The sequence below is a fragment of the Nicotiana tabacum genome, chromosome 19 (assembly GCF_000715075.1).
Source record: "Nicotiana tabacum cultivar K326 chromosome 19, ASM71507v2, whole genome shotgun sequence".
Lineage (NCBI taxonomy): Eukaryota > Viridiplantae > Streptophyta > Magnoliopsida > Solanales > Solanaceae > Nicotiana > Nicotiana tabacum.
Window position 1 is genome coordinate 150,994,117 of NC_134098.1, and position 12,082 is coordinate 151,006,198.

Consider the following 12,082-nt stretch of genomic DNA (forward strand, 5'->3'; position numbering starts at 1 on the left):
TCGCTGCGCAATTTCATAACTTGCTGGTCCGCTTGAGAAACATTTTCATAAGCTTGGTATCAATAAAATTAATCTGCAAAAAGGTAAAGGAGGAAGAAAGAAGAATAGAAATATAAGCTTGTACCTTCAAAGAAGAATGAACAATGTCATTCATTAAAGTCAGTGAGTTGTGGCTTTCTAATTTCTTCTTCTCCACGGGGCCAATCAGTGGCTTCAACCACACGTCGACTTGACCACATTTCCTCAGTAAGTTCCCATCTTCAGGGACCTCAATTACGACTCTTTTCATCTCCCTCCTGTTGCTAGAAGGTTCGGCCTCTGTATGAGAAACAACCACGGGAGTAACAACTGGAGTAATGTCAGGCAAAGGCACTGAGGTGTTGATGGTAGATGAAGTTGGAAGGGACTCAAGAGGCAATTCTTCAGAGACAGGCCCAAAAGCTTTTTCACCCTCAAAGCCTTGAGTGAACAATCTATCAACGGAACTTGGTAGGGGATCAACAACATCTTCATCAGAAATCACTAAAGGAACATTCTCTGGATCATCTATAAGTCTGAAAGGAATTGCACTAGAGGGAAGGTCATGAGAGGGGGTGCCTCATCATCATAAACCACGCATATTCTGATGTTTTCCTTTCTCACCAAAGATCCTTCCTCTCTTTCTTCTTCATCATTAGAGCCACAGGCTTCGTCAGTTTTCCTTTTGGAGGAAGAAACACCCAGAATCCGTTCCTGAGCAAGACTCACGGAAAGTTTGGTTGATGGAACAGATGCGGGACTAATACAACGAATAGCAAATCCTAACAAAAAGGAAGGGAAGGATAGGAAATTCTTGTATAAGCAAGTAAATGGAAAAGAAGAACTATGAAGGTAAAACGTATCGTGTGTCTTCACTTTTCAACCAAATTTTTGAGAAAGGAATTTCCAAGATCTTTTATCCATAGGGGCAGCAGTTAACATCTTTTCTACCCAAGCACAAAAGTCAGGAATCTCATCAAAGACTTCCATGATTGCTGCAAAATGGGTACGTGATTACATGAAATTATGCAAGATATATAGAAAAAGAAAAAGAAAAAGAAAACTTACGAGCAAAATTCTATTTTTCTGGGAACGACATATTTTCTTTACCCACTAATCCACTAGTGGTAGCAGCAATGAAACGGGCATACCAGCCACGGTCTCGATCAACTTCAGGGCTAACCAACACTCTCTTACTTTTAGCCACGATAGAAAAGACCCCTTTCACGAAACAACTTGGGGGGGTAAAGGTGAAGCAAGTGCCGAAAGGTAAAAGTGACAGAAATCAGATAAAACAAATAAAGAAGGCATGATACAGTCCTCCATACCATAGGGCTAATCTGGCAAACACACACGTTGAAGTAACGACAAAACTTAATGATTACTATATCAATAAGAGGCTTAAATCCTAAATTAAAAGGGTAGGTATAAACAAAAGAGTAACCGGCATGATAAGAGGTTATTCTCTGATTGGCACCAGGGACTAAAACTGAGAAATTCGGTTTCCAATGGCACTCTTGTCGAACCAAGGAAAGAAGACCGGTAGTGATTAAACTCGGGAAAAGTTCAGCAGAGTTGAGAGACGTTATAGAAGAAACTTGATTTCTCAGGGTTTCATGATCAGTTACAAAAGAAAATTCTTGGGAAATAATTTCTGCAATTGTAGGTTCACGCACAGGTTCATTTAATTCCTTATTCCTAGAAGAAGATCTGGGGGTTAAAGGAGCCCTAGGTTTAGAAGAATATGGCCTAGCAGAACTACTTTGAGAAGAGGAACCACTGTTAGATAGTGAACTAAGGCTACGAAGTCTACCACCTCTCCTACTTTTATTAGGGGCAGCAGAAGGATCAAGTTCATCAACAATCACAACTTTACGAGGATTTGGCGTTGTCGAAGACATGATTATCTAAGAAAATACAGAGGAAAGGATGCAGAAATACAAAGAAAGAGTAATGTAATGGATGCTGAAGAAGGAAGACTCCAAGAAATCAAAAAAAATGAAATATTTATAAGAAGATACGACCATCGTTAAAATTGGTCATTATGAAGCGTCTTAATTGAACCATCACTTCAAGACTAGAACAGCCGTGCAGAAAGAACCCTAAAAGGCATTAAGAAACTGCAGAACCAATCGTAAGAAGCCATATGGCGTGGGCATTAAATAGATGTAACAAGCGACACATCAATTCTGAAAAAGACATGATGATACTCGAGAAGCGACGGCAAGGAATTCCCGCCATAAAAACTTATCACTTTCCGAATATTCAATTGAGAATATTCAGAAAGTGGGAGTACTATCTGTATTGGTAGAAAAAGTCATGACATGCGGAACGACATTAAGCTGACGAGGCATGACGCGTGGAGCGTCGATATAGCGACAAATGGCATTCTTAATTAACTGAACTAAGAATGCGTGAAAGCTACGAGAGAAACACCCACGGGGTAGCATAAGAGAAAAGAACCGAGCCTAACAGTTGTCAAAGGAAAAATAGGAACGGAATGAATGAAGACTGCAAAGAAGGGAAGATACATGAACCAGAGATAGATAAGGAACGAAAATCAGGGGCAGTTATAAGGAATCTTTAATCATAAATATGCCAGTTACGGTTATCTATGACAATCAATATAGTTAATGCCCTTAATTAGTCCAAATTAAGTATGCTAACCGTTACGATTGTATGCTCCTATATAAGGATGAGAATTCCATTTATAAGGACAGGTGACGATTATTACTGAAATTCATACTATAAATCTTTGCTTACTCTCCAAATTTTCAGCCTTGATTTTGGGAAGTGTTTGTCAATTCATTCCTCATTTTTCTTTATTAATTATTTTCATCATTTCTTTTATTTCTCTTAAGATTATTGAGAAAGTGAAGTAAAACTTGGTTATCAGTAATCCGTTCTTCTAGATATTGACTTTGATCGAAAAATCTATTTTTAGTTAAAACACACACAAGGTACTTGAAGGGTGGTCTAAAGATGATTATAATGGTTAAAAAAATTGCGTGACATTAATTTCTTAGATAATATATCTGCACCGCGTAAATTGTCCAATAAGCATGTTTGGCCAAGCTTTTTGGCCAAAATAATTATTCTTTTTAGTCAAAAGTATTTTTTTTCAAAGTTAAAGTGTTTGGCCAAACTTTTAAAAGGAAAAAAGTATTTTTGAGTTGAAGCAGAAATAATTTTTAAGAAGCAAAAAAATAGCTTCTTCCTAAAAGCACTTTTTTGAAAAACACTTTAAAATAAATACATTTAAAAATATTTTTAAAAAAATTGACCTAACACTAATTACGCTCAAAAGTACAAATCAAAGCTTATTTTAAAAAGCATTTCAAAGCTGAATTCTTTCAAAAGATGGACTGAAGTAGTTGCGAATGTGATGAATGTTATCTTTTAAGTTTGTGTGGTCTATTATTATCTGTCAGTAGAAATGGAGAGAGCAAAAGGGAAGAGGGACACAGACAATTTGGATCTTATATCTATATATATATATATATGTTGATCAGGTCACATGCGAGATACTGTAGTTGAATTTCATTTATTTTTTTCGTCGAGTTTTCAATATAACCAGTGAAGTTAAACTCCAGAGATATCTATACTTCTATCTGACAGGAGTGATCTCTTACCTGTAGTTATTTAAATTTCTATTTTAGGATATATACAACACTGAATTCATACCCTAATAAATAGTAGTTGACGCATTAAATCAAGTAAAATATTGTCCTGTTGAAGCATTTGGGACAAATGAGTTTATAAAATGTCCTAAAAGAACAAGTTCTTGAACGGACTAGTTACTTGTCGACATTAATTAATAGGTCATTTGGTACACATAAAAGATTTGAAAAAATAAAATGTTGAAACTTGAAAATACCTAAAAATAAAGTTGTTACCGTTTCAATTTGGAGTCATTTTCTCCGATCTATCTATATTATATTAAAAGTACAAAGGCTCTTAGCGAAATGTCGTTCGTCTTTTTTACCCCTTTAAAATAAATTTCACACTAGACAAAATAATCATTTAATTATCTTCCTATATATAGTATTAATCATTCAATTTATTTTCCTAATATTTAGAAATACTCATTTAATTACTTTCCTATTTAGAACCTTGATTTAGAAAAGCGAAAAACACATTCCTAAAATTTCTACCATAAATAAATGAGAAAAGTACGTTTTAGAGAAGGAACTAAAATGTCTTCGGTTCCTAAAATCTTATGTTAATTAAAAGAAAATATATATTTCAAGAAGGAATCAAATTATTTTAAATTTTAATTTTTTTCTATACATAAATAAAAAAGGACAATATTAAAAGGAAACTCTTAACTACTTTTGTTATGGGTAATTTTTCGGCAACTTTGTCAAACAAAAACGTAGAATCCTTTTTTCCTTCTTTTTTTTAACTTTTCTATTTACATGTTAAATTTCAAAATGTTATATTTTTACTTTGATCTATCTATACTATATTAAAAGCACGAAGTCGCTTAGCGAAATATCGTTCGTCTTTTTTGCCCTTCTAAAACAGAGTTCACACTAGACAAAATAGTCATTTAGTTATTTTCCTAATATCTAGGAATATTCATTAATTTATTTTCCTAATATATAGGGATAGTCATTTAATTTTTTTCTAATCATAAATTCTTTCATTTTTCAAACTCTATAGGCAAACACTTCCATAAAAGAGCTATCATTCCACGTTTTGGTTTCCATGTCTTTCTTTGAATATAAACAATTTATATTTATTCATGCTCGGATTGACTTTTAAATCATGATAGGAATTACTTTCTGAGTTGTATTTAACTCTCGGATATTTGACCAACTAGAAATATAAACTACTTAGTAACTCTGGTTGTTACTAATCATGAAGATCAGTTAGAAAGAATATGCAAAGCATCGCAAAGAAGAAAGAAAAGTAAAAAAAACCATTAATATTTGTCTTATTATTTTTTGGTAGTTTATTTTGTTGACCAGCTTAAAGTTTTCTTTTGCTTAAAGTCTGGCAATACTCTTTTTTAGGCGGATCCATTACAGACAACATATATAATAAAGGAGCCATGATATGATAATTAACTAGCCATAAAATCTGCAATTGTAACCACGTTAGGGATCTTGTGAAGAAAATTTGATAACATTCTAAAATCAAGCAATGACCGGTCTCGTCAAAACATACACACAAGTATTTTTTGTTGACAATGATTTGAATTTTATATATAAGGCAGTTTTTATTTGATCTTGATCTTAAAATCTTCTACACTAACTTCTCAATTATTTTCTCTTAACATATCTTTTTCTATTTCATGTTTTAGATTTGAAGGATTTTAAATTTGAGTTAAGTTACAGATTTTGTACAGGTTGTTTGGACCATTGCATTTCATAAAAAGAATTAGTAAGAAATTCAATCTATGTCTACTTAGTTCACTATTATTTTTTCTTACGTTTGATAATTAACAATACTAATTTATTGCGAACTTAAATTGCTTACTTTAAAATAATTATCAACATTTAATTTTCTCCCTAATTTTGAGGAGTTTTAAATCAACTTAGATTTTATGTGTATATATATTCTCCTTATTTTAATTGTATTGCATCTAAACTATAATGCTTTTCTTATTGCATTGGTAAACTTAAGTCCTATTTCACGTACAACTCTTAATTCAAGAGTTACAAAGCATATAAAAAGAAAGGAGAAGAGAATAAAGATGAATAGTAAACTCATATTTCACGTAGGTAAAAAGTTAAAATATTTAATATTTTAAAATCTATTTAGATTTTACCACTTTAATTGCAATAAGCCAATAAACACACAAAATTGAACGCTAACTTAAATAGTTAGGCTTACGCAAGTTGCCTTACATATATAAAATCAATTGAAATGATAGAATAACCATTAAATACTACTTACTCCTTCCGTCTCAAATTATATGTCGTATTTCTCTTTTACACGCCCCTTAAGAAATATTAATTATGAGTAATTTTTGACTATTTTACCCCTATTTTGAATATTTACTCTATTTATGTGATATCTTCATTTTCAAGAACAATTACTATTAATGATAAAATTAGAAAAATATTATTTATTTTGCTTTGAACTTATAAAATGACAAATAATTTGATACAATTATTTTTAGAAATCATGACAGATAATATGAGACGGAGGGAGTAACACTTATATGATTAGATAAGGAAATATATATATATATATATATATATATATATATATATATATATATATATATATATATATAAAACTTTGTAGTTATGTATGTAATAAAGGAGTCCTAAAATAAAAGCACACTCATGTACAAATTAAAATAGGGAATTGTCGCGTATATATACCGAACAACCATTATTTTAAAAAACTTATTCTTTTTTAATTGTTCTTTTATGATAACTCAAAACAAAAATCAGTTTAAAATGTATGTAATTTTTTAAAAAAAATTATACAGATTAACACAAGGTACACGCGCAACGCGCGTACCCTAAAAATTAGTTTGTATACTAGTACCAGAAAATTCAAGGGATTAGGGATAAGATGGGATTGCTTAGTAAAAATATAATGATCTTTGAACCAACAAAGAAAAATAATAGGAGTAGTCTTTTCATCGACCTCTCTCGTCCTTCTTTATTTTTTTCACTTTTATTATGCAGAAGGGGAGGGAAAAGGAAATAGGGAGATTACAAGGAGGGAGAATTGAGTTTTCATTTGCTAATAATTATTCCCCATCGTCAATTTATGTTCGACTCGAGCAAAGAGTTTAACAAAAAATGAAAAAAAATTAAAATTTGTGGTCTACACAAGTCATACATATTTGTGTGGCTATAAATCTCACTAAAGGTAAAATATAAAATTTAAAGTTAAATTATTTTTAGTTAAAGAAGTATAATATTCTTTTTACACTAAATATAAAGGAAAGAGTGTCACGTAAATTAGGACGGACGACAGTGTAATATCTACCATGTATAGAAGTGTAATCCTTATTTCATCATAACCACTCTCCACGTCAAAGAGTTTAAGTATTCCACGTAAATCCTTTTTGATACTCTTACACAATGGATCGTTTAGAATCCTCACGTTAAATCTTGATCTTCATATCCTCAAAACGTTAAAGGTTGACTGTTTTGAATGAATTGATCTCCTTCGTATTATCTAATGTTGTTTTAACTCCTTTCAAGGCCTTGTTGTGGTATTAACGAAACAACTCTTATTGGTTGTATCTAATCCTAGTTAACAGCAAAAAATATTAGCCTATTTCCCTAAGACAATTAAACTATTAAAACAACTACGTAACTTAATTAAGTGGAAGCCATTAGCCATTTCATGATTTTGATGTTCTCAAGAATGCACGAGTGTGTAGTCTTTGGAAAAGAGAGTCATTTAGGTCTCCAAGACTACACGTTCAAGATCTAGATCTCTTGCCTTCAAATTTGGAAATCCTAGGAACTCCAAATCAATACAGCCTTTTGTTTGTTTATTTTTGTATTTGTGTGTCATATTAAAATAACCAAATTGATTTCCTTTTTTTTTTTTTTTGAAACTCGGGAAATCTTAACTGAGCACACGAGAAATGTAAATCGCACTAGGCAAGTCCGGTGCGACGAGCTCTGATTGAGAAGGCTAGCGACGAAGAAAATTGTTCCCAAATCTTTCGGGTGAGAAACCAGCCAACCAACGAAATTAGCCAATCCTTGCGTGCAATTCTTGTTTTAATGCAGTACAAATCTACGAATTATTTAAGAAACGTTAAATGTCCAAAAACAAATGTTTGACGCTTGTTTGTTCTGTGGTCCATTTCTTGTAACTTGTAGACAGTACTGAATGACTTTTTACTATACTAGTCTGCATTTCATTTTTCTTGGAAAATTAAAATAATTGTCTCGAAATCAATGTGTTGCTGTTTTGACCTTTGACAAAAGAATTTTTAGTGCATTACCAATGAAACCTATTCTTTTTATTCCCTAGCAATTTAAATACTCTTTTCCAATGAGAGGTAAATGTTATCTTCAATCAATTTAGACTGCACGAAATAACACGTCTACCAACTCCGGTCACGGAGTGAAGCTCATGATACGTATTGTTCATTTTGAACATAGGCTTGTGCGAATTTTTCTTTTGAATTGCGTTACATTGAACCCTAAAAGGACATGTACCATATGAACTTTTGTCGTGCCTTATAAAACTATTTATTTTTCACTATCATTCCAATATGAGATTTGCCTAAGGTGACATGTACACTCTCAGTTATACTTGATCCGCCCTCATCGGCCCGCTCTCCGTCACGAGCATCACAACTCATTTTGGCTCATTGTTTTCGAATCGTGCAACCCATGTTATGATCCTATCAGTGAGGAAATGATCTCCTATTATCACTTATAATTTCTACAAAGAAAATCACTAACAAAAAACTCCTATGTTATTTTCTTACTAACCTTCTGTAAAAGGTGCATATACTATGCAAACTAGATGAGGTCCCCTAAGCAACCAGTTCCTAAACTGACTAATATTGAGACCACTTTTTAAGGGTAAACATGTAAACTGTACAGACAAAAAGAAAAGGGAAAACCTTTTTTTTGTTTTTTTATTACACCAGTTCTTTTCACCCCTAATTAGTTCCTTTGAATGAAAACCTATTCATTATTATAATTTCTTTACTCTTATAAAAAAGAAGGCTGAAGGAAAAGAAAAAAACAAAAACACAAACAAGAAAAGGGAAAAAGAAAACTCTAGATTGAGAGTCCATTATCTAATACAATAGCAAAACCAAAACGAAACATGAAAAACATCTAACAACTCATCTTAAAGCGACATGTTTTAGAAGGTCACTTTTAATAATGGTGGAATGGTTTACTGTGAAATGCATTCTTGTAACTTTTCATATGTCTTATTTAACCAATTATATAATTAATTAATTATTAAATTAACATTAATTCTTATCCAAGAAAAAGTGAAAAAAATATATAATATTATGATGAGGGTTTTAGCTGCCATTGGAGGAAACAGCGGCAACAAAGGATCAGAGGCATGCACTTTGTGATTCTGGTCAAATGAAAGGGACTGATCAATGGCTTCTTAATCATAATGCATACTTAAATGAAAATAGAAAAAATAAAATGTTAAAATTGCAAACAAAAATAGAAAAAAGAAGATAAAAAGAGATAACAAAGTGTAGCAATGATTGGAAGTCACTATTCACATACATAAATGATGTCATGCAATATATTGCAATCCTCATTTACATTACTTTCCTTATTTGCATTACTTTCACGAAAGTGATGTTACTCTTTGTTACTGACTTACTGGATTGCATAAATGCTCTCCTCCAATTCTTCTTGTGCCATCCAGGGCCCCACCCACCAAAATTTTCTACTCTTTAATTTTGGTTTTTAATTTTTTTAAACACTTAACATTGTTTTGTTTAATCATATAATATTCGAAAATTTACTAGCTCGGCTAGTTTTAAAGACGTCGTGACCTTCTTTCTTGATGAAGGTGCAAGTTAAAGTTGAATTATGAGACCAAATAAACCAATGAAAACCATTTCTCACTCTATAAATTTCTAGTTTAAGTTCAAAACGATTTGCTTTACCACTACAAATTGGTAAACGCCTAAACAGTTCGTGATAGAAGGACATCAATAACTCAACCTCAAAAGCTAGCTTATGAAGTGAGAATTGCCCAAAGACCATATATGGAGAACACGGACATAAAATGCCTTCCCATATAGGACAACTCAACAGTTCGTTAAATAAGAATCAAAAAAATAATGAAAACGCAAGTAGTCCTCGACCGATCAATATTTTAATGGCGGTCAGCCATTTCTACCTTAATTAAATCACGTCTGTTAATTAATTACCCAAAATGGTCGTACCTTCATAGCGCGGATCATGTGCACGTTAGTTGATACTACTACAACAGTTACGCTTCAATCTCCAGAATCCTGAATCCGCTATATATTAATCTTTCACTATGTTTATCGCTCTATTTAAGTCGGTCTCTGTCCAATATCGTAAATTTTTTAGCTTTTTGTGTACTAGAAGTTCTTGTCTCTGTAAGAATAAAAGACTCCTAACGATTGGACTAGAAATAAATGTAATATCATAATGTGCACGTAGTTGATATGAAGCAATATTACGAAAAATAAAAAAATAGAGCAACTCGCAGAAACTCAAGTTCTATTAATATTCGTTCCACAAACTCCTGTAAGGGGTTGGAATACATAGAGCAACAGGGCACAATGGGGTACATAGAAGACAGTGTAGGGCTTCTGAAGAAGAAATGGACTGATTGGATAGTCCTAACCACATTCTACGTGTCCCAATTTTTGCTCTAATTATTTTTCACTGGAAAGTTCGAGCCTATGCTACTTGTTTACGAAGGAGTGTGGTGATATAAATGAGATCTCTGTGCTCTTAATCGCAAGTCTTAGATTCAAGCTAAAAAATGGTAAATATATCCATGTTTGCGACACAACACGTCAGATTAATTAATTGGGTTCTGAATATTAAATGGTTAAAAAAAAGTAAAAAAGAAGAAGATTGTGCGAATTACATCAAGGTGGAGGAAGAAGGGGAAAGAGAAAAAGAGGGTTGTAAGTGAACAAGAATATAAGGAGAAGAAGAGGACAACTGATCAAAGAAACATGCCTAATCTTTCACTAAGAGAACAATACGTGGTCAATAAATATACGGACATAATCACACACAGACAAAAAGAACATTGTTGTCATTGGACAAACTGACTTCAAACCTTTTTCTAATCCTGTTTGAAAAGATTGGACGAAATATTATGAGTTATACTGTAGTATTCTGTGATCTATAGGTCACTTAATCGAACTATGAAAGTAGCTATTAATATCTGTATTACGGCAGATTATTTTCGCTACATTCCTAACAGTGCGATCCTTTTCTGGACTTTGCATAAATGTTGGATACTTTGTACACTGGACTGCCTTTACACGGTAGCGCTATATTTCTGCGAATGAATTCTAATATCTGAACTTTTGAATGTCCTAACTTTTAAAGCTACCACAAAAAAGAAATTATGATTGGTTGTTTAATAAACAAAATTATGATTGAAAAGAAAAGTGCCTCACTGGATATATTCTTATTCTTGAAGGTACTAGGCTGTGATGGGAGACTGAAGTGTGTGTGCAATGTGAGATAAAGTGACCAAATAATAAGACCACTTTTTTTTTTCTTTTTTAAATTTAAGGACAAAAAGAGTCTGCCAAAATGAAAGGCTCAACAAGTAGATGGATGGGGAGAGGATGGCAACTGTCTTTATCTTCCCGACAGTTTAGAGTGGTAAAAATAGACCTCTCAATGAACACAGGTGCTGAACTGAAAGAGACAACTTCTTTTTCTTTAGGTCTTAATTAAGTTCATTACTACTTTGATAACTATTGTAATTAATTTTATCTTTAGGAGCTTGCAGCAATAATCATCTTGAAAATATATCAACCAAAACCAAAAAGGCATTAGTCAATTGTTGCCGGACAAATTAAAGCCAAAGGATAGATTGAGTAATTTGTTAATCAGTTTCTTGTTAAGGAAAAGATCTCATATGTTCATTTACAATTTGAATTTTTAAAAAATGACCCTATAAATTTTTTATATGTTTTATTTACAGCTCTCTTAAATTAATTTTTATCCACCTCTTTTAAAAATCATATAGCTATAAAATATTTGTAACAAACTTCAAAATCAAATCTCCTGTGTCTGTCCCAATGGTGCCGAACCCAAAATTTAGACATCATGGTTTCTGACTTCTGTGTTGACAATATTTAAATTCTGAAATATATATTTAATTCTCTCTATAATTGTTTTTTTACGCTGACACCCGTTTGTGGGTTTGTATGTGTTTGTGTACATAAAACTTTTGCCAAATCTGCAGAAACGACCCTGCATCTACCACCTCTTGTATTAACATGGATATCAATATTCTAGTTTACTGATCATCGCTTTTAATTTTTTTTTTAATTTACCATCAAAACTGTGCTCAAGTTTTACGCTGGTTGATGATATAAATAAGTATAATTCACTTGGACCTAGATTTCCTACTATCT